This window comes from Trachypithecus francoisi, unplaced genomic scaffold (assembly GCF_009764315.1).
Source record: "Trachypithecus francoisi isolate TF-2019V2 unplaced genomic scaffold, Tfra_2.0 Lachesis_group9, whole genome shotgun sequence".
Classification (NCBI taxonomy): Eukaryota; Metazoa; Chordata; class Mammalia; order Primates; family Cercopithecidae; genus Trachypithecus; species Trachypithecus francoisi.
The window spans coordinates 3,780,959-3,803,716 of NW_022681474.1; positions in this window are offsets into that span (position 1 = coordinate 3,780,959).

The window sequence follows — 22,758 nt, forward strand, 5'->3', positions numbered from 1 at the left end:
CCATGTTTTCAGGGTTCACTCATGTTTGAGCAAGTATCAGCACTTCATTGCTTCTTATTGCCAAATAATATTCCATTACATGGATAGACTGCGTTTTATTTATCCATTTATCGGTGATAGACTTTTGAGTTATTTCTACTTTTGGGGTATTATAAATAATGCTGCTCTAAACAGTTGTGTACCAGTCTTTGTGCAGACATACATGTTCAGTTCTGTTTGAGACAGGGTCTTGCTCTATCACCCAGGCTGGAATACAGTGGCACAGTCATACCTCACTGCAGCCTCGACCTCCTGGGTTCAAGCAGTCCTCCCACCTTAACCTCCAGAGTAGCTGGGACTACACCACACCTGGCTAGTTTTTTCTTTTTTAGAGGCTGAGTCTAACTATATTGCCCAGGCTGGTCTCGAACTCCTGGGCTCAGATCATCCTCCTGCCTCAGCTTCCCAAAGTGCTGGGATCACAGGTGTGGGCCACCACACCTGGCCTATATTGAACTTTTTGAGAAAACACCTGTTTCCCAAAGAATTTGAACCATTTTACATTCCTACCAACAATGTATGAGGAATCTGATGTCTCCACAGACTTGCTAATACTTGTGATTGTATGTTTGTTTTATTATAGCCATCTTAGTGAGTATACAGTGGTATCTCATTGTGGTTGTGATTTGCATCTCTCTGGTGATTAATAATGCTGAGCATCTTTTTAAAACATATATTTTTACATTTTTTATATTAATTGACAACAATTGTATATAACTATGGGGTACGATGTGACACTTTGATATATGCGTACATAACGGAATGATCAAATCTAGCTAATTTACCTATTCATCACCTCACACACATCATTTTCTGTGATGAGAACATTTGAAATACATTCTCTTAACAATTTTGAAATATACTGTATGTTTCTTTTAACTACAGTCACCAGGCTGTGCAATAGATCTCAAAAACTTATTCTTTTTATGTAACTGAAACTTTGTATCCTTTGACCAACGTCTGATTCCCTCCCCAGTCCACCATCCTCCACTCCCAGCCCCTGGTAACCACCATTCTAGTCTACGTCGAAGGGTTCAACATTTTTAGGTTCCACATAGAAGTGAGGTCACACAGGGCCAGGCGAGGTGGCTCACGCCTGTAATACTAGCACTTTGGGAGGCTGAGGTGGGTGGATCACCTGAGGTCAGGAGTTCGAGACTAGCCTGGCCAACATGGTGAAACCCCGTCTTTAATAAATATACAAAAATTAGCCGGGCATGATGGCACATGCCTGTAATCCCAGCTACTCCGGAGGCTGAGGGAGGAGAATCGCTTGAACCCGGGAGGCAGAGGTTGCAGTGAGCTGAGGTCTTGTCATTGCTCTCCAGCCTGGGCGACAAGCAAAACTCCATCTCCAAAAAATAAATAAATAAATAAATAAAAATAAGTGAGGCCACAGAATATTTGTCTTTCTGTGCCTGGCTTATTTTACTCGGCAGAGTGTCCTCCAGACTCATCTGTCTTGTCACAAATGACAGGATTTCCTTGTTTGTAACAGTTGAATATGCCCCCATTGTGTATATAGACCACAGTTTCTTTATCCATTGGTGGACACTTAGTTTGATTTCCCATCTTGGCTGCTGTGAATAGTGCTGCCATGAACAGGAGAGTGCAGGTATCTCTTCAACAGACTGACTTCAATTCCTTTGGATATATACCCAGTAGTGGAATTGCTGGATCATGTTCTATTTTTAGGTTTTGAGGGATCTTCCCTACGGTGGCGTCTGGAGTTGGTTTCCTGCCTGTGGGTTCGTGGTCTCGCTGACTTCAAGAATGGAGCCAAGGACCTTTGTGGTGAGTGCTACAGCTCTTAAAGATGGCATAGAACCAAAGAGTGAGTGGTAACAAGTTTTATCGTGAAGAGTGAACGGACAAAGCTTCCACAGCATGCAAGTGGACCCGAGAAGGTTGCGGCTGCTGGCTGGGCGTGGCCAGCTTTTATTCCCTTATTGTCCCCGCCCATGTTTCCTTTCTGTCCTATCAGAGTGCCCTTTTTTCAATCCTCCCCACAATTGGCTACTTTTAGAATCCTGCTGATTTACAGAGCGCTGATTGGTGCATTTTACAGAGTGCTGATTGGTGCATTTTACAGAGTGCTGATTGGTGCATTTTACAATCCTCTTGTAAGACAGAAAAGTTTCTGATTGGTGCGTTTTACAATCCTCCTGTAAGACAGAAAAGTTCCCCAAGTCCCCACTCCACCCAGGAAGTCCAGCTGGCTTCACCTCTCACTGGTTTCCGTAGCGGCTGTACCAATTTACATTCCCACCAACAGTGGACAGGGGTTCCCTTTTCTCTGCATCCTTGGCTACACTTGTTATCTTTGATCTTTTCGATGATAGCCACCCTTACAGGTGTGAGGTGACCGCTCGTTGTGGTATTAATTTGCATTTCTTTTTTATTTCAGTAGCTTTAGGGGTACAAGTAGTTTTTGGTTACATGGATGAAGTATACAGTGGTCAAGTATGAAATTTTAGTGTACCCATCACCCAGGTAGTGTACACTCTACCCAATGTGTAGTTTTACAATCCCTCACCCCCTTCCACCCCCGCTTTCTGAGTCTTCAATATCCATTATACCTTTGCATGTGCCTTTGCATACCCACAGCTTAGTTGTGAGTCACAACATGTGGCATTTGGTTTTTCATTCCCAAATTCCCTTGGAATAATGGCCTTCAGCTCTATCCAAGTTGCTGCAAAAGACATTATTTCTTTCTTTTTTATGGCTGAGTAGTATTCTACGGTATATGTATATTACATTTTCTTTATCCACTCATCGCTTGATGGACAGTTAGGTTGATTCCTTATCTTTGCAATTGTGAATTGTACTACAATAAACATATGCATACAGGTGTCTTCCTGATAGAAGGACTTTTCCTTTAGGTTGATACCCAGTAGTGGGATTGCTGGATCGAATGGTTCATCTGCTTGTAGTTCTTTGAGAAATCTCTATACTGTTTTCCATAGAGGTTGTACTAATTTACTTTTCCACCAGCAGGATATAACCATTCCCTTTTAACTGCATCCACACCTTCTATTGCTTTTTGACTTTTTAATAATGGCTATTCTGGTTGGGTAAGGAGGTTATCTCACTGTGATTTTAATTTGCCTCTCCCTGATGATTAGTGATGTTGAGCATTTTTTCATTGTTGGCCATTTGTATATCTTCTTTTGAGAAATGTCTATTCATGTCATTTACCTACTTTTTGATGGGATGATTTGTTTTGTTTTGTTTTTTCTTGCTGATTTGTCTCAGTTCCTTGTAGATTCTGGATATTAGTCCTCTGTCAGATATATAGTTTGCAAATATTTTCTCCCATTCTGTGAATCGTCTGTTTTCTCTGATGATTATTTCTTTTGCTGTGCTGAAGGTTTTTAGTTTAATTAGGCCCCATGTATTTATTTTTGTTTTTATTGCATTTGCTTTTGGGGCCTTAGGCACAAATTCTTTGCCTAGACCAATGTCCGGAATAGTTTTTCCTAGGTTTTTTTCTAGAATTTTTATAGTTTCAGGTCTTAGATTCAAGTCTGTAAACCATCTTGAGTTGATTTTTTATGTGGTGAGAGATAGGGATCTGGCTTTATTCTTCTACATGTGGTTATCAAGTTTTCCCAGCATCATTTATTGAATAGAGTGTCCTCTCTTCAGTTTATGTTTTTGTATGATTTGTTGAAGATCAGTTGGTTGTAAGTATTTGGCTTTATTTATGGGTTATCCATTCTGTTCCATTGGTCTATGTATCTACTTTTATATCAGTACTATGCTGTTTTGGTAACTATAGCCTTGTGGTATAATTCGTAAAGTAATATGATACCTCCAGATTTGTTCCTTCGCTTAGAATTTCTTTGAACTATTTGGGCTCTTTTTTGGTTCCCCTGTGAATTTTAGGATTGTTTTTTCTAATTCTGTGAAAAAACAAAGTTGGTATTTTTATAGGAATTGCACTGAATCTGTAGATTGCACTTGGAAGTGTGGTCATTTTCATGATTGATTCTTCCAATCCATGAGTATGGGATGTGTTTCCATTTGTTTGTGTCATCTACGATTTCGTTCAGCAGTATTTTGTCATTCTCCTTGTAGAGAACTTTCATATTTTTGGTTAAGTATATCCCTAGGGTTGTTTTTGTTTTGTTTTTTGCAGCTATTGTAAAAAAAAGATTGAGTTCCTGATTTGATTCTCAGGTGGGCCGTTGACGAGTAGCAGTGCTACTGATTTGTATACATTAATTTTGTAACCTAGGACTTTACTGAATTCATTTATCAAATCTAGAAGTGTTTTGGAGGAGTCTTTAGGGTTTTCTAGGTATACGATCATATCATCAGCACACAGAGACAGTCTGACTTCTTTTCCAGTTTGGATGTCCTTTCTTTCTTTCTCTTGCCTGATTGCTCTGGCAAGGAGTCCTTAATTTGCATTTCTGTGACCTGAACATCTTCCTCTGTGCTTATTGCAAAATAGAATTCTTATCTCTGTCTTGCTTAAGAGGGTACTGATCCTCAAAAAGTTTACATGCCTTCCCAAAAATCATATAGTAAAAATAGAATAATTGTTTAAACGCAGGCTCTGAAGCCAAAACCCTGGCTTTTCTACTTATTAGCTGTGATGTTCAGCTCTCAGTTACCTCATCTGTAAAGTGGGAACAATCATAACTGCCTAAAAATGTGAGATTCAGAAATAAAATATGTCAAATTATCACCACTACCTGACCCCTAAGAGAGTCACTGTATAAATGGCAGCACGATTATCATCTTCTAACAAGGCAGGGTGAGGGCTGCATGATGTGAGGCGGATTCTCCTGACCATTCCTGCCTCTGCATGTTGGTAAACTGGCCTCTCCCTTTGCTGAATGTTTTTCCCACAGATTTTAGATCAAATCTAGAGTTGTCGTTCACAGAGGGAAACAGACAAATGGGAACTCTGTATCTCTCTTGATCCCACATCAGTTGTTTAGAGAGCCCAAATAACCTCCCGTGGTGGTACCTGAGAGCCAGAATCAGAAGGAAAAACCAAAAAAAGAGTTCTTATTTTTTGGGATGATCTTTGTTTTTGTCAGTCCAGGTTGCTGTAACAAATTACCAAAGCTGGGAGCTTAAACAACGAACATTTATTTCTCATAGCTCTGGAGACTGGAAGTCTGAGATCAGGGTGCCAACATGATCGGGTTCCTGGCAAAGGCCCTGTTCCTGGTTCACAGACAGCTGCCTTCTCACTGTGACCTTACATGGTGGAGAGCAGAGAGAGGAAGCAAGCTCTTCCCTTTTTTTTTTTTTTTTAAGACCCCGAGTCTCACTCACTCTGTTACCCAGGCTAGAGAGCAGTGGCACAATCTTGGCTCACTGTAACCTCTGCCTTCCATGCTCAAGCCATTCTCCTGCTTCGGCCTCCCAAGTAGCTGGGACTACAGGTGTGTCCCACCATGCCTGGCTAACTTTTGTATTTTTAGTAGAGACAGAATTTCACCATGTTGGCCAGACTGGTCTCGAACTCCCGATCTCAAGTGATCCACCGATTAGGCCTCCCAAAGTGCTGCGATTACAAGCATGAGCCACCTTGCCTGGACTTTCTGTCTCTTTTATAAGTGCACTAACCCCATCATAAGCGCCCCACCCTCATGACCTAATCACCTCCCAAAGGTCCTACCTTCTAATATCCACCTGGGGGTTAGGATTTCAACACGTGAATCTTCGGGGGACATACGAATGCAGTCAATAACCATCAGAATCCCAGTGGACTCCTTCCAGCCAATAGTCATTGGTCCAACTTTAGTTTTCTGTGCTACAATATGACATGGTGATGTGGAAAAAAAGAATAATAATATTAATATAATTATTACTATGAGCCAGGTGTGGTGGCTCACATCTGTAATCTCAGCACTTTGGGAGGCCAATGAGGGCAGATGACTTAAGGTCAGGAGTTCAAGACCAGCCTGGCCAACATGGTGAAACCCTGTCTCCACTAAAAATACAAAAATTAACCAGGTGTGGTGGCACACACCTGTAATCCCAACTACTCAGGAGGCTGAGGCAGGAGAATCCCTTGAACCTGGGAAGCAGAGCGTAGACTGTGCCACTGTACTCCAGCCTGAGGAACAGAGAGAGACCCTGTCTCAAAAAAAGTAATTAATTAATTAACTTTTTAAAAATTATTATGGAATTTGGAAAGATCAGGGCACTGGGAATTCAATTCCGGTGGGTCTTCTGATCTTGGAATTCACAAGTTACCAAGCCAAATGCTGTAGCTACACAGGGAAGAAGGAAAAAGTGAAACTTCTGTGCATTTCCTCACCCTGCCTGCTAACCAGCCCCTCCGTCCTGCCGGTTCCATGCTGGGGGAGTGGGGAGACAGTGTCCCTTCTTACCACTGAGAAAGAGCACATGCTAAGGAGGCCTGAGACTTACTCTCCTTTTTTTTTCAACGAATTGGATTCTTAACCCTGGGAGGGCCCACACAGATGTCTCAGCATACGTTATTCCAGTTAATATTTACAGAAAACACTGAGTTCAGAACCGATGCTGGAGATGGAGAAAATGAGGACCAGAAGCAAATAATTCGAGTATTATAATATTGCCCCAAAGCTGAAATTTTTAACCATCCATTGTGACATCTAAAAACCCAGCCTACTTCCTTTCTGCTGAGTTTCTCTAGCTCTACACCTGAGTAATAGTTTCAATAAACCCCGCCAGGTGTCATCTACATATTTTTTCACAAATAAGCCAAGGTACAGTTTATAATTCTCTGAATGCTAACAAATTCTGAAGATGCAAAACCTACAGGGTGTGTATAAATAATTTCACTCAGCGGTGTAAATATGAATTCAATGCTGTTTAAAAAAATGAACAACCTTGTTTCTCTAAGTTGTGTTAGCACTTCTCTCCTGGATTTTTTATTGGCTCTCTGATGCCAATAGGAACCTGTTCTAAAACTGATTATCCCTGAGAAAGACTCTGTAATCAAATAAATCTGAAGTTAGGCATGCTTTCAATTTTTGTTAAGAAGTGAGATTTATTTTTCCAAACAGGACGTGTTTCCCAAAGAAAGCTTGGTGTCTTTTGTATTCTAAAACATGTCTGCTTCTGTGATTTCAAAGAGCAGTAGAACCAATTCTGCTTGTAACTGGCCAATTTCAGTTCCCTTGAAAGACCCACAGAGGTAGTGGTTTATGAAAAAGATTTGAATAAAGCATATTATTAGATCTCAAAGAGAATCAATAGATTCTAATGTAGTTTTTCTTGCATTACATCAATAAAGCAACGTTGTTATGAAGGCACTGCAATCATGTCTTCTCTCGTTGGAAAGCTTGTTTTTTGTTGCCATTGATAGGCCTTTGGATGGTCTATCCTAAGGACAAATTCATTTGGTTCTGCAATGCGTCATCACTGCAACCATACCTTAAGGCTCAGAACACCTAGGGAGATAAATAGAAGTTATTTTTGTTATCTGGGCTTTATCAATAAATTTCAACTCGGAAGGATTACATGACACTCCCTAAGTCCCACATTCAGCCACACTGGGAAGGCTGAGCACAGTTTTAGGCTGAGCCTTAACATACTGAAGACAGGCGGAATCTGGGGGATCCCAGGCTCATCTCTTACTTTACTGTTGATCTCAAAGACAATCAATAGAGGCCCAGTGCAGTGGCTCACACCTGTAATCCCAACACTTTGGGAGGCTAAGGCAGGCAGATCACTTGAGGCCAGGAGTTCAAGACCAGCCTGGCCAACATGGTGAAACCCCATCTCTACTAAAAATACAAAAATTAGCTGGGCATGGTGCCAGGTGCCTGTAATCCCAGGTACTCCGAAGGCTGAGGCACAAGAATCTCTTAAATCCAGGAGGTGGAGGCTGCAGTGAACCAAGATCATGCCATTGCACTCCAGCTTGGGTGACAGAACAAAACTCCATCTAAAAAGAAAAAAGAGGGAGAGAATCGATAGATTCTAACGTAGTTTTCTTTGCATTGCGTCAATAAAGCAACGCTGTTATGAAGGCATTGCAATCTTGTCTTTCTTCTCTTGTTGGTCTGAAAAGCTTGTTTTTTGTTGTTGATCAGCCTTTGAATGGTTTGTTTGGTTCTACAGAAGCCAGGAGGGTTAGGGGCTGTTAGACTGAATTATGGGCCCTCTTCAATCTCCTAGAATCCATATGTCGAAATCCTAAGCCTCAGTGCCTCAGAATGCAAGCGGGTTTGGAGATAGGGTCTTTGCAGAAATCATTAAGTTAAAAATGAAGACATTGGAGTGGGCCCTAATCCTAACTCTAAAACCTGGTGTTCCAATTACAAGAGGAAGATTTTGACACAGACACACACAGAGGGAAGAGAATTGTGAAGCCATAGAGAAAAGACAGCCATCTGCAAGCCCAGAAGAGAGGCCTAGAGCAGACCCTTCCCCCACAGCCCTCAGAAGGACCAGCCCCGCAGACACCTTCAGTTGGACTTCCAGCCTCCAGAACTGTGAGAAAATACATTTCTGTTGCTTTAAGTGACTGCAGCCTGAGCATACTAATACCTGGGCCATCGCAGCTGCCTTACCCATGATGATTCAGAGGCCTGAGATGTCCTGATCCTGAGCTCTACACCCCAAGACAGTGCTTCTGAAGCTAACAGTGCCAAATCCAGAAACCACAGACTGACCAGTTTTTTGGTGCTAAAACACCCCACATCTATCCTAGATACCCTGGAGACACAGCATCAGGCTTCCTCCCCAGCAAATCTCAGTGGAAGGTATGAAATTGGAGCCTTCCTGGCCAACTGGTCTGAGGTTGAGTTGACCTCCTACCTTCCTCTCAACAATTCTCTGGCTGGTGGACGTTTTTCCTGGGAAATCCTCACTCAAATCCACCACAAAGCCTGGATTTGTGGAGGCTGTGCCCACCCAGACCCTCTGTTCTGACATTTTGTTCAAGAGGGCCACATTGTTCTTATAAGGCTCACAGCCATGCTGCCCTCTCCCCCAAGTCCCACCTGTTTCCAGCAGCCCTAACTTGAGTCTTTTTGTGGACAAAGAGGAACAGAGAGTAATGAGGCGCTGTGCTAAGCACTTTCCAGGCACAATTGCATCTCACCTTTACCGCCTCCCTGAGCGGAAGGCATCGCCCTCTCCATCTGCCAGATGGCGAAACGGAAGCACAGACGGGTCAGGAACCTGCCCCAAGCTCACACGGCTCACGAGTGAAGGGAATGGATTTGCTCTTGAGTTTCTAAGTCCTGTGCTTTGCTGGTCCACAATGTGAGAGAGGTGACCAAATGGCCTTGAGCTCCTCCTCTCCCTCCAAGGTAACCACAGGGAAAGGCCCAGCCAGGACCTAGCCAAATTAGTGCTTGTGACATTTTGTCTCTGGAAGTTTCAGAATCTGTGGCTGCAGAGGCTGGCAGGGACGTGCTTTTCACAGGCTACAGTGGCTCACACCTGTAATCTCAGTGCTTTGGGAGGCCAAGATGGGAGGATAGCTAGAGGCCAGGAGTTTGAGACCAACTTGGGCGACATAGCAAGACCTCATCTCTACAGAGAAAAGAAAAACAGTACTGTGCCACTCAAAGAGACCCAAAAGATTGCTTCTGGCTCCACAATGAGGCAAACACAGAAAGTGAGAGTAAGCATTCAGGGGCATCCACACGCATTTAACAGACCAATGCTATATTGCAAGAATCTAGTAACAAAAAAGAAATGAGCTTGCATTTTGTATGGTTTTTTAATACAAAAATTTCCATTTCTCATCACATATTAGAGCCCACTGCAAGTAAAAACCTGGGTCCTGGCCGGGCACGGTGGCTCACACCTGTAATCCCAGCACTCTGGGAGGCCGAGCCGGGTGGATCACGAGGTCAGGAATTCAAGACCAACCTGGCCAAGACGGTGAAACCCTATCTCTACTAAAAATACAAAAATTAGCTGGGCCTGGTGGCGTGTGCCTGTAATCCCAGCTATTTGGGAGGCTGAGGCAGAGAATTGCTTAAACCCAGGAGGCAGAGGTTGCAATAAGCCGAGATTGTGCCACTGCACTCCAGCCTGGGCGACAGAGTGAGACCTCCATCTCAAAAAAAAAAAAAAAAAAAAAAAAACGGGGTCCTTAGCACTGATAGTTTGAGAAGCCCTGCTGAGACAGAGGTCTCAGTCACTGACTGAGGATAAAATGACATGGAAAAATCTGTAGCCCAGGAAATGCAGGGATTCTCTCCAGCTGAGAGAGCCACATGGGGATGCCCAGCCACCAGGAAGTCCAACGTGAGCCCCTCAGCTACCAACTGCACCCTTAGTAAAGGTCCTTCTGGAATAGTCAATGGACAGTGCCCTGGAAGTTGAGAATTTGACTTTTAGCCTTGGGTTTGGGTTTTTTGTTTATTTTTGAGACATGGTCTGGCTCTGTCACTCAGGCTGGACTGCAGTGGCACAGTCTTGGCTCACTGCAGCCTCAACCTCCCATAGCCCTGGTTTAGTGGTGTGACCTCGGGCCAATCATTTAATCCTCTGTCCGCTGATTTTCTCATCTGTAAGCTGGAGATCACAATACTAGTGCCTGCCTCATAGGGTTATTCTGTGGAATAAATGTGTTACGTTGTGAGTGTCAGAGCAGTGCCTGGCATACAGTAAGTGCTATGTACGTGTTCACTATTATTACAATTAGGTAGAAGTCATTTTTCCTTCTCTAGCCTGTATTCTACTGAAACAGTTTTTAAACTACTTTTTGGGGATATTCGTTTGTGAAAGAGGTATTTCAAGACTTCCATAAGCATCTGACTTATTTTGTTTTCTTTTGTTTTCTTTATTTTGTTTTTTCTCTCTTTTTTTTTTTTTTTGGGACGGAGTCTCGCTCTGTTGCCCAGGCTGGAGTGCAACGGCGCACTCTCAGCTCACTGCAATCTCCGCCTCCTGGGTTCAAGCAATCCTCCTGCCTCAGCCTCCCGAGCAGCTAGGAGTACAAGTGCATGCCACCATGCCCGGCTAATTTTTGTATTTTTAGGAGAGATGGGATTTTGCCATGTTGGCCAGGATGGTATCGAACTCCTGACCTCAAATGATCCACCTGCCTCGGCCTCCCAAAATGCTGGGATTACAGGCGTGAGCCACCGTGCCCAGGTTGTTCCAACTGTGTACCACAAAACTAAGCCTGTAGCTCTGGCCATTCATTTCTCAATTATCTGGGGAGAAACAGGGACAAGGCTGGGGGTATAGGAGAAGGACCTCCTGACTGGACAGCAGGAAATCAGCCCTGCCATTAGCTACCCAGTGACCTCAGGCAAGCGCATGAACTTCCCTGCCTGCCCCTGAGGGTTTGGGGCTCTGCCACCCTCTGTATCTTGAGGCAGGTGCTTTGGGCAGCAGCCCCTCCTATTGTTTAGATGAGCAGTCCCCAATCTTTTTGGTACCAGGGACCAGTTTCATGGAAAACAATTTTTCCATTGACCTGGTGTGGGGGAAGGTTTCAGGATGATTCAAGCACACTACATGTATTGTTCACCTTATTGCTATTATCATTACATTGTAATATATAATGAAATAATTCTACAACTCACCATAATGTAGAATCAGTGGGAGCCCTGAGTTTGTTTTCCTGCAACTAGATGGTCCCATGCAGGGGTGACGGAAGACAGTGACAGATCATCAGGCATTCGATTCTCATAAGAAGCATGCAACCTAGATCCCTGGCTACGCAGTTCACAATAGGGTTCGTGCTCCTATGAGAATCTAACGCTGCTGCTGATCTGAGAGGAGGCGGAGCTCAGGCTGTAATGTGAACGACGGGGAACAGCTGTAAATACAAATGAAGGTTTGCGTGCTCGTCCGCCACTCACCTCTGGCTGTGTAGGCCCGGTTCCTAACAGGCCACGGGCCAGTACCAGTCCATGGCCCGGGTGTTGGGGACCCCTGCTTTAGATAACCAAACCAGCAGCCAGGGCCTGACATAGACTCATGTAGAACCTCACCCTCTTCCCACTCCATTTTCGAGGCTATCCTGTTAATAAGAAAGTAACCAAAAGACAGCAAAGAGAAGGAAGAGGCCCTGCATGAGGATCTCACCCCGAGACCAGGCTAACTGTGGTTTTGGGCTCCTGTCATTTGCCTGGGAAACCTGAGCGTGTCTTTGCAGTTGCTCCCATCCACAGGCCTCTGTCCGACTAGCTTTCATCCCAGCCCACTTAACTTTCCTGCCCAAGAGATACCTGTGGTTTCCACCAGCCACAAGCTACTCCCCCTCCTGAAATGCTCCTACTCCTTCCTGCCCTCAGGGACCAACCAGACCCAGCCTGAAGGCCCAGCTCAGTCTCTCCTGCTTCCCCGCCTCCCTTATCTCCTTATTGTTTATGGCCCTGTTTCACTCCTGCCCCGTGCTGTCCCACAAACCCGACATTTGCACAGCATTCATGGTTGACAGGGCATGTTCACTGAACCTTGAAAATACATTGATTGTCAGCTTCTAAAACAAATCACCAGCTCTGGCATCTTAGGGCTACTGTAACAAAACGCCATACACTGGGTATTCGATTTCAACACAAAAATCAAATCCTTTTGGAGGCTGGGAAGTCCAAGATCAAGGCAGATTTTGTATCTGGTGAAGGTGTGCTTTCTGGTTCACAGTGCCTTTATGCTGTGTCCTCGCATGGTGGAAGGGGTGAGAGGGTTCCCTTGGGCCTCTTTTATAAGGGCACCAATTCCATTCACGAAGCCTCCACCCTTGTGACCTAATCACGTCACAAAGGCCCCATCTTCTAATACTATTACCTCAGGGGTTAGGATTTTAACATACACATTTTGAAGGCACGCAGACATTCACACCACACATCCGGGGAGCTGAGTGGGATTTTTGGCCCCACCTGCCTGTCCAGTGTCACTGGATGGCTGCCTACAGTAGAGGGCTGGCTAGGGACTATTATGCACTTTATGTACACACACCACCTCCTGTGAGCTTGGCATAACCCCTGTGAGGGGGGTGATGGCTTCTTTTTTAGAAACCTCAAAAGTAAAGCTCACTTTCAGTCTGGGCTCAGACTGGGTATCTGGTATACCAAACTGTCTTACAAAGAAATAAGCAGAAGCTGATCACATGCTGAAGCTCAGGGCCAATGCAGAGCCTGTGAGAGTCAGAGATAGGTCCAGCCCTGTCTATACAATGCCAAAGCCCCCCGCCCCCCACCTCAGTCTCAGCCAGGCCTTGCCAGTCCACCCTTCTCCCTCCTCTGCCCTTGCCCCTCAGTGGTTGAGGCTCTACAAAGCCCCTGGCAGTCAGGGAACACGGAACCCTAGAATCCTGCAAGGAGAGTCTGGACAAGGCAAATCAGTTCTCCATCTTGGGAGGCACACAAGGCCTCCTCTCCACCTAGAGAGCAAATCAGAGGCGGGACTGTTGGGTATCAAGGGGGCATCTATCCACTCGGAAATGTGCAGGGGCGTCACTTTTGTTTAGGGTTGGGTTTGGGTTGGTCAGCACAGTGGCATGAATCCAGAGCCACTCATACTTGATAGAGTTGAGGACAGCCCTGCCAAACATCCTGCACCGAGCAAGTCAGTCTTGTAGAAGGAAGGTCTGCCCACACTGCTAGTACAGCCCCATGAGGAATCACTGAGTCACATCAGCTATCTTTTCCTTTAGTATCCTCTCCTTATTGTTCATCATCTTGACATTGGCCCAAAGGGCTCAGTCCAGCACTCTGGACTCTACTGCCTGCTCTCAGGCTGCTGGAGGAGGCAGGCATCCAGAAACACGTGACCACGCCTCTCTGCACTCAGGACTTTTAATCTCCTTAATTGAAATTGATTGCCCTCTTGGGAGGCAGCTCCGCATTGGCCCTGAGCTTCAGCATGTGATCAACTTTTGCTTATTTCTTTTAAAGACCAATTGACACACCATGGTATCCAATCTTCTCCCTGAATACTGGACCTATTTGCCAACCAGAAGCAAAACCAGAAACACTCACACTTAGAAAAACAGCTCAGGAAACAAAAGTGCCTGATAAAAATAAGGAGAGAAATATTCTGTCTCATGGTGACTTAGCATTATACAAAAGGCCAGTCAAAACCCCATTACCAAGGAAAGATGTAATCACACGGGAAAGGAGAGATGGGAAAGGCTGGGGGAAGAGTAAGCTGCCTGAAGCTCACAAGATAAATAAGCTGGGCTGGAGAATATCTAAGAACCAGCTGCAAAAACAGATAAAAAGGGAAGAAAAGTGAAACACCTTTTTTTTTTCTTTTTTTTTTTGAGACAGAGTCTCACTCTGTCACCCCAGGCTGGAGTGCAATGGTGCAATCTTGGCTCACTGTAATCTCCACCTCCTGGGCTCAAGCAATTCTCCTGCCTCAGCCTCCCAAGTAGCTGGGATTACAGGCATGCACCACCACGTCCAGCTAATTTTTGTATTTCTAGTAGAGATGGGCTTTCACCACATTGCCTAGGCTGGTCTTGAACTCCTGACCTCAAGTGATCCGCCCTCCTTGGCCTCCCAAAGTGCTGGGATTATAGGCATGAGCCACCATTCCTGGCCAAAATATCTTCTTAAATTGAAAGAAAACCAAACATCAAGAGATTCCTTTGAGCATCCAGATTTGTGTTCATCCAGACACACCACGATCACTCCGAAGCATCCAGAGCTGATTTACAAACCAGCTTGGCAGGTCATATCTCTTGGCAAAGCCTCTGATAGGGCCCCTTACCTACCAGACTGATCGTATATCCTGGACATATCTCTCTGTGGGCTCTCCTGTGCAATGCTGGTGGGTCACTTCCCCAACTGAGCACTGGGCTTCGAAAGAACAGTCCTAGTTGGGGTGGGGCCACCTTGTGACTTCCAAGCTCTCGGTTCTGTTTCTGCACCAGCTGCATGGGGTTAACACCAGGGCAAAAGAAGCAAGAGGCAGGACCTTAGAGGCAAGATAGCACAGCACTGACAAGTCAATTAATCACTATTGTACATGTCAAACTCAGTGCAAACACCTTGCTTCCTGACCTTCTGAAGATCGAGTCCAGAGTCTAGATTTTAAAAGCACAAAGATCCAGCTGTTTTGCTCTTGGAAAGCTCCACTTACAAATCAATTCAAGTAGAAAGTACTTCTTAGTCTCCATGTTCCCTACATAGAGGAAGAAAAACACTTTGTCTACCCTCTTATGTTCAGTTACTGAAGCCTGCAAATTAAATGGATAAAAGCCAGATTAACAAGATAAATATACAAAAATTTTACCTGATACTAATATTTTTTCTTACATAGGAGGCCTCACAGAAAATAAGATCCCAGGCTGGGCAGGGTGGCTCTTGCCTGTAATCCCAGCACTTTGGGAAGCCGAGGTGGGTGGATCACTTGAGGGCAGTTGTTCGAGACTAGCCTGGTCAACATGGTGAAACCTTGTCTCTACTAAAAATATGAAAATTAGCTGGGTGTGGTGATGTGCACCTGTGAGTCCCAGCTACTTGACTTGGGAGGCTAAGGCAGGAGCATCACTTGAACCTGGGAAGCAGAGGTTGCAGTGAGCTGAGATTGTGCCACTGCACTCCAGCCTGGGCAACAGAGTGAGAGTCTATCTCAAAAGAAAAAAAAAAAAAAAAAAGAAGACCCCTAAAAAGTGGTCAGACTTAGGGGCTTATATACCATTTTAACAAAGGGTGATAAATTGTGAAGTGACTAGACAAAGGAAAGCAGATCATTTGGGCTTCTAGGAGTGGTAAATTGTGGAAAGATAACTAGGAAATGTACAGTAGATAAGGGATGAATAGTAGGATTTGTTAGGCAGACTCACCTTGGTACTGTCTCCAGTGATAAGTCATCTTCAGTGATTAACGGTTATTCTCCTCTTCTGGTGTTAGAGAGAGGCACCACTTCACAAATCCTTTACAAGTGGAAATTTATGCTACCTTTACAAAGGGAAAAGTGGCCTGCTTTTAGGCAGAAAGGAGAAGGACAGAGAGCTTTTCCTATGTCTGTATTTTCCCATTTGCCTTCAGCTCAAAATAGTCCTTAAACCAAAATGGCATATTCTAGGTCCCTTTACCTAGCAGCAGGAAAGTGAATAATGATGAAGGAGAGGGTGAACACTGTAAAGACAAGAGCTGTAACATTATCAATCATCACTGAACCAGGGTCTGAGGGTGCTGAACACATAGTAGGCACTCAGCAAATATATGTTGAATGAATAAATAAATCAGTGGATGGATGCATGGATGGATGGATGAATACTGGATAAAATAGGATTGGAGCAACTACATAGTGTGGAAAAGAAAATTGCAGCTTATCGGATACTGGCTCCCATAAAATACCACCAAGGCAATATGTTGATAAAGCAAAGCTCATGGCAGTAAGAGAGAGCACTACCCTGGCAATCATAATGATGTCTGAGTGGGACAGATAAATTCAGGGTGTTTATGAAGTTTAAGAGTCGGGTTTGGCCGGGTGCGGTGGCTCAAGCCTGCAATCCCAGCACTTTGGGAGGCCGAGACAGGCGGATCACAAGGTCAGGAGATCAAGACCATCCTGGCTAACCCGGTGAAACCCCGTCTCTGCTAAAAAATATAAAAAACTAGCCGGGCGAGGTGGTGGGCGCTTGTAGTCCCAGCTACTCGGGAGGCTGAGGCAGGAGAATGGCGTAAACCCGGGAGGCGGAGCTTGCAGTGAGCTGAGATCCGGCCACTGCACTCCAGCCTGGGTGACAGAGCGAGACTCCGTCTCAAAAAAAAAAAAAAAAAAAAAAAGAGTCTGGTTTAAGGAAGGTCTTTCAGTGTGGGGCAGTCTACGATTGAATAGGATTACGATATAATCCAAGATCATGGAGACAGCAAGGTGAGTTAATGGTCATTTGATGCAATCCACCAAAGTTAAGCAGTTTTAAGTAAGTTTAGGGGAAATTCCTAAAACAAACACTAAAGTTACTTGCAATCTTTATCTTTCTGGGCAAGTGTTTCCTGCCATAGTGAAATCATGGTGGTTGATACAGTTTGGATCTGTGTCCCCGCCCAAATCTCATGTCAAACCATAATCCCCAATGTTGGAAGTGGGTCCCAGTGGGAGGTGATTGAATCATGGGGGTGGATCCTTCACGAATGGCTTAGCACCTTCCCCTGCGTGCTGTTCTCATGATGGTGAGTGAATTCTCATGAGATCTGGTTGCTTGAAAGTGTTTGGCAGTTCCCCCACCACATCCTCCTGGTCCAGCCATGTAAGGTGTGCCTGCTTCTCCTTCACCTTCAATCATGATTGTAAGTTTCCTGAGGCCTCCCCAGAAGCAGAAACCACTAGGCTTCCTGTACAGCCTGTGGAACCGTGAACCAATTAAACTTCTTTTCTTTATAAGTTGCCCCATCTCAGGCATTTCTTTATAGCAATGTGAGAACAGACAAATACATTGGTAAGACAGTGGAATAGTAAAGTCGTGTTATAAAGACCACACGATAGTAGTCATGTAATGCAGACATAAGCAAGCTTATGTGGGTTTCTGTGGCTTCAGTCCTCAAGCTAATGGCCTTAAGTAAACTGTTATCCTTTCACAGTGTGGCACATATAGATAAGTAAACCATGTTTGTCCACAGGAAGACAAGCAAACATTAAGTGGGCCCCAGGATAGAGGTGATGGTTAATTTCTTGTCATCAAGGCTGAGCCATATAAAGGAGAGGTAATTCAGGAGGCCGGGCATGGTGGCTCACATCTGTAATTCCAGCACTTTGGGAGGCCGAGGCAGGCAGATCACCTGAGGTCAGGAGTTCAAGACCAGCCTGACCAACATGGAGAAACCCCGTCTCTACTAAAAATACAAAAAAAATTAGCCAGGAGTGCTGGCACATGCCTGTGATCCCAGCCACTCGGGAGGCTGAGACAGGAGAATCACTTGAACCCAGGAGGTGGAGGTTGCAGTGACCCAAGATCGCGCCATTGCCCTCCTGCCTGGGCGACAAGAGGGAAACTCTGTCTCAAAAAAAAGAAAAAGGAAAGAAAAGAATTGAAAACAATGACTCAGATACATACCTGTACGCCAATGTTCATAGCAGCACCATTCACAACAGTCAAAATGTGGAAATAACCCTAGTGTTTATCAACAGATAAATGGTGTATCCATGTGACGGGATCCTATTCAGCCATAAAAAGGAATGACATTCTGACACATGCTGCAATATGGATGAACCTCAAAAACATCAGGCCAAGAGAAATAAGCTCAGCACAAAAGGACAGATATTGCATGATTCCACTTCTATGAAATATCCAGAATAGGCAAATTCACAGAGACAAAGTACTTTAGAGGATACCAGGGACTGAGGGGAGGAGAAATGGAGAATCACTGCTTAACGGATACAGGGTTTCTATTTGGAGCAACAAAAAGTTTTTGAAATAGATAGTGGTCATGGTTGCACAACATTATGAGTGGAATCAATGCCACTGAATTGTACACTTAAACATGGTGAAAATGGCCAGGTGTGGTGACCTGTGGTCCCAGCACTTTGGGAGGCTGAGGCAAGCAGATCGCGTGAGCCCAGGAGTTTGAGACCAGCCTGGACAACATGGCGAAATCTCATCTCTCCAAAAATACACACACACACACACACACACACACACACACAAAATAGCTGAGTGTGGTGGCACACACCTGTAGTCCCAGCTACCCAGGAGGCAGAGGTGGTAGGATTACCTGGGCCCAGAAAGTTGAGGCTGCAGTGAACCGTGATCATGCCACTGCACTCCAGCCTGGGTGACAGTGTAAGACCCTGTCTCAGAAAAAAGTCTCACGATTAAAATAAAATGTCTCACAATTAAAAATTAAAGCACGCACACACACAGATATAAAACTGTGTGTGTGTGTGTGTGTGTGCGCGCGCGCGCACGCTTTCTTAACTGTGGCAAATCACTACGTTATATATATTTTATCACAATATTTTTAAGTTGTAAAGTAAGAAAAATGAAAAATTCCAAGATGGCAGCAGCATAGCATTAACCAAGTCCAGGGTCCTTCTGAGCATGGGCTCTGTATGAAGCCAGCCCTGCTGAGAGGACGCAGAGCCCAAATCTAGGTGTCATTCCAGCTCCTGGAGATCGAGAGCGTGAAAGAAAGTGCCTCACTGGGTCACTGTAGACCTACTTCCACTCCAGAATCTACTCGGTGATCAATGAGGATGATAATGTAGCTCACGCCTATAATCCCAGCACTTTGGGAGGCCGAGGTGGGTGGTTCTCTTGAGGTCAGGAGTTCAATAGCAGCCTGGCCAATATGGTGAAACCCCGTCTTTACTAAAAATAAAAAAATTAGTATGGCATGGTGGTGCACGCCTGTAATTCCAGCTACTCATGAGGCTGAGGCAGTGAGCCGAGATTGCGCCACCGCACTCCAGCCTGGGCGACAAGAGCGACACTCCGTCTCAAAACAAGCAAACAACAACAAAACAAACAAACAAACAAACAACCATATATTAGCACCAATGAGAGGTTGAGAAGGGAATGAAAAGGTGGGCAAGGCATAGCTTTGTCCCAAGAAACCTAATAAAAATGAGACTGCTTGCCACCTTGGCCACTTGCGCCTTTGTTGCTCAATCCTTGATCTGGGCTTTACTGAGCAAAAACAGTGCCCTCCTTGCAGGCCAAACCAAACCAGTGACCTCAAGATGAGCTTCCAGAGCCTGGAGGCTACCTCTTGCTTGCAGGAAAAATATACACGTTCACTCGTGGCGTTCAGCTCTTTCGCCTCTGGGTGATCAGTCAGTGGGAGCGTGGGGACTCTGCCTGCCGGCAGAGACCAGATCCCAAACCAAACATCCCCCATTAAAGTTATAAGAAACAGTTCTCTGGCTCCAACCCTGTCTACCATTTGAGTGCCCCAGCCACCCAAAAGCTTCTGTCACCATTTCTGGGACATTTCATGGGTATTTGTGATTCTCTCAACAACCCCATAGTACACAATACTTCCTCCAATTCTAACCCTGGTTTTCCTCAAGGATAGGCACTGCTTCAACCTCTGACAGCCTGGAAGCCCCAGGAAGTTGCCTCTCCCCAGTCCTGCCTCCTACGCACGTGTCTACGGCCAAGCAGGACATCACTCCAGACCCCGTGCTATGCTCTTCCTCCCTAAAGAAGAGAGAAGCCTGAATCACCCCAGTACCTCAGCGTGGGGCCATGGCGTAGGTTCTCAGGCACTCCTAAGATCCCGAGGAAGGTCCAGGAGGACAATGTGTGGCCTTGCTGTGCTAAAAGTTGCCTTTCAGCGTTGATGCCAGGCCTGGGATCTGCCCCAACAGCCCTCCAGGCAAATCTGGATGGGGCCTGAATCCTGGAGATTTCAGTTTGATCTGCGGTTCCTGACATACCAGAAGTGCAGGACCCGGGGCGCTGCTGCAGCCAAAACATCACAATACACCTTCAGTCCAGATCCCTTCTCCTCCAACGCACTAGGACTACCGATATCACAGGCACAAGCCTGGCTTGAGAGATGGGAGCATAAAACAGCACAATGTTCCAGTTACCGCCTTTCGGGGTCTTCGAGTCAAACCACTCTTCTTTTAATAAGGTAGTGAACAGATCGGCTTTTTCAAAAAAAAAAAAGTTTTTTTAACCCATAGATAGGACCTTTGGAAAATGGGCTGAAATAGTGCCCCTATTGGGGGTCCTTCACCACCACACTCGGCTTTCACGTTGCCACCCCTCTGTTATAGGAAAGGGGTCCTGATCCAGACCCCAAGAGGGGTTCTTGGATCTCACCCAAGAAAGAATTCAGGGTGAGTCCATAGAGTAAAGTGAAAGTGTATTAAGAAAGTAAAGAACCAGGCACAGTGGCTCACGCCTATAATCCCAGCACTTTGGGAGGCCGAGGCAGGTGGATCATGAGGTCAGAAGTTTGAGACCAGCCTGGCCACGAGGTCTGGAGTTCGAGACCAGCCTGGTCAATATGGTGAAATCCTGTCTCTGCTAAAAATACAAAAATTAGCCAGGCGTGGTGGCGCTTGCCCGTAGTCCCAGCTACTTGGGAGGCTGAGGCAGAAGAATCGCTTGAACCTGGGAGGCAGAGGTTGCAGTAAGCCGAGATTGTGCCACTGCACTCCAGCCTAGGCGACAGAGCGAGACTCCCTCTCAAAAAAAAAAAAAAGAAGAAAGTAAAGGAATGAAGAGTGGCTACACCATCTGCTGGTTGCCCATTTTTATGGTTCTTTCTGGATTATATGCTAAACAATGGGTGGATTATTCATGCCTCCCCTTTTTAGACCACATAAGATAACTTTTTGAGACGGAGTCTTGCTGGATCACCCAGGCTGGAGGGCAGTGGCGCAATCTCGGCTCACTACAACCTCTGCATCTTGGGTTCAAGTGATTCTCCTGTCTCAGCCTCCTGAGTAATTGGGATTATAGGCACACACTCATACACCTAGCTAATTTTTGGTTTTTTGTTTGTTTGTTTGTTTGAGACGGAGTTTCATTCTTGTTGCCCAGGCTGGAGTGCGATGGCACAATTTTGGCTCACTGCAACCTCTGCCTCCCAGGTTCAAGCGATTCTCCTGCCTCAGCCTTCCGAGTAGCTGGGATTACAGGCGCCGCCACCACGCCCGCCTAATTTTTTGTATTTTTAGTAGAGATGGGGTTTCTCCATGTTGGTCGGGCTGGTCTTGAACTCCCGACCTTAGGTGATCTGCCTGCCTCAGCCTCCCGAAGTGCTGGGATTACAGGCGTGAGCCACTGTGCCAGGCAACAAGATATATGCTTATCCTCATTTTACAGATGAGGCTCCTGGGGCTCAGAGTTTGAGCAACATCCCTGACTCCATGAGGAGTCACTGACAACTTGGGCTCTGGAGCCCAGCTGGCTTGGTTCAAATCTACCTCCTGTATTTATGAGCTGTGTGACCTCAGACACGTTAGTTGACTTCTCTGTGCCTTCATTTCTCCATCTGAACAACAAAACAATGATAGTATCTATCTTATAGGATTACTATGAGAATTCAATGAGTTAGTGCTCAGAACTGTCCCTGTTACCTAGTCAGAGCTCCAAAAATAGATGGGTTGTTGTTATTCTACTCCAAAATCCATGCTTTTTTTCCATGAGATGGCTTTGTCCCCCAATCTCTACTGAGAGATTAAAAATACACTGCACAATAGGCCGGCCGCGGTGGCTCAAGCCTGTAATCCCAGCACTTTGGGAGGCTGAGACGGGTGGATCACGAGGTCAGGAGATCGAGACCATCCTGGCTAACACAGTGAAACCCCGTCTCTACTAAAAAATACAAAAAACCGAGACGGGCGGATCACGAGGTCAGGAGATCGAGACCATCCTGGCTAACATGGTGAAACCCCGTCTCTACTAAAAAATACAAAAAACTAGCCGGGCGAGGTGGCGGGCGCCTGTAGTCCCAGCTACTCGGGAGGCTGAGGCAGGAGAATGGCGTAAAACCCGGGAGGCGGAGCTTGCAGTGAGCCGAGATCTGGCCACTGCACTCCAGCCTGGGCGATAGAGCAAGACTCCGCCTCAAAAAAAAAAAAAAACACTGCACATTAAAATAAACGGGTGTCTTTTTACTGAAGTGATGCTAAATGCTTAGATGAAGGAAGAGATCAACGGCAATCCAAACTCATCTACGTTACAATTCTCCCTGATGTTCTCAGGGCAGTGACACTAAGCCAAGAGAATGAACTCCATTTGGACCTCTCTTCCTTCCACCCGCATCCTCCTCCTTTCCCTTCTCACTAGGCTCTCGCGGGTAAATTCATCTTTTTGGAATTGCAAGGGCAGTTGCTGCAAACGTCTGCACTCACTATGCCTTACTAGGTCAG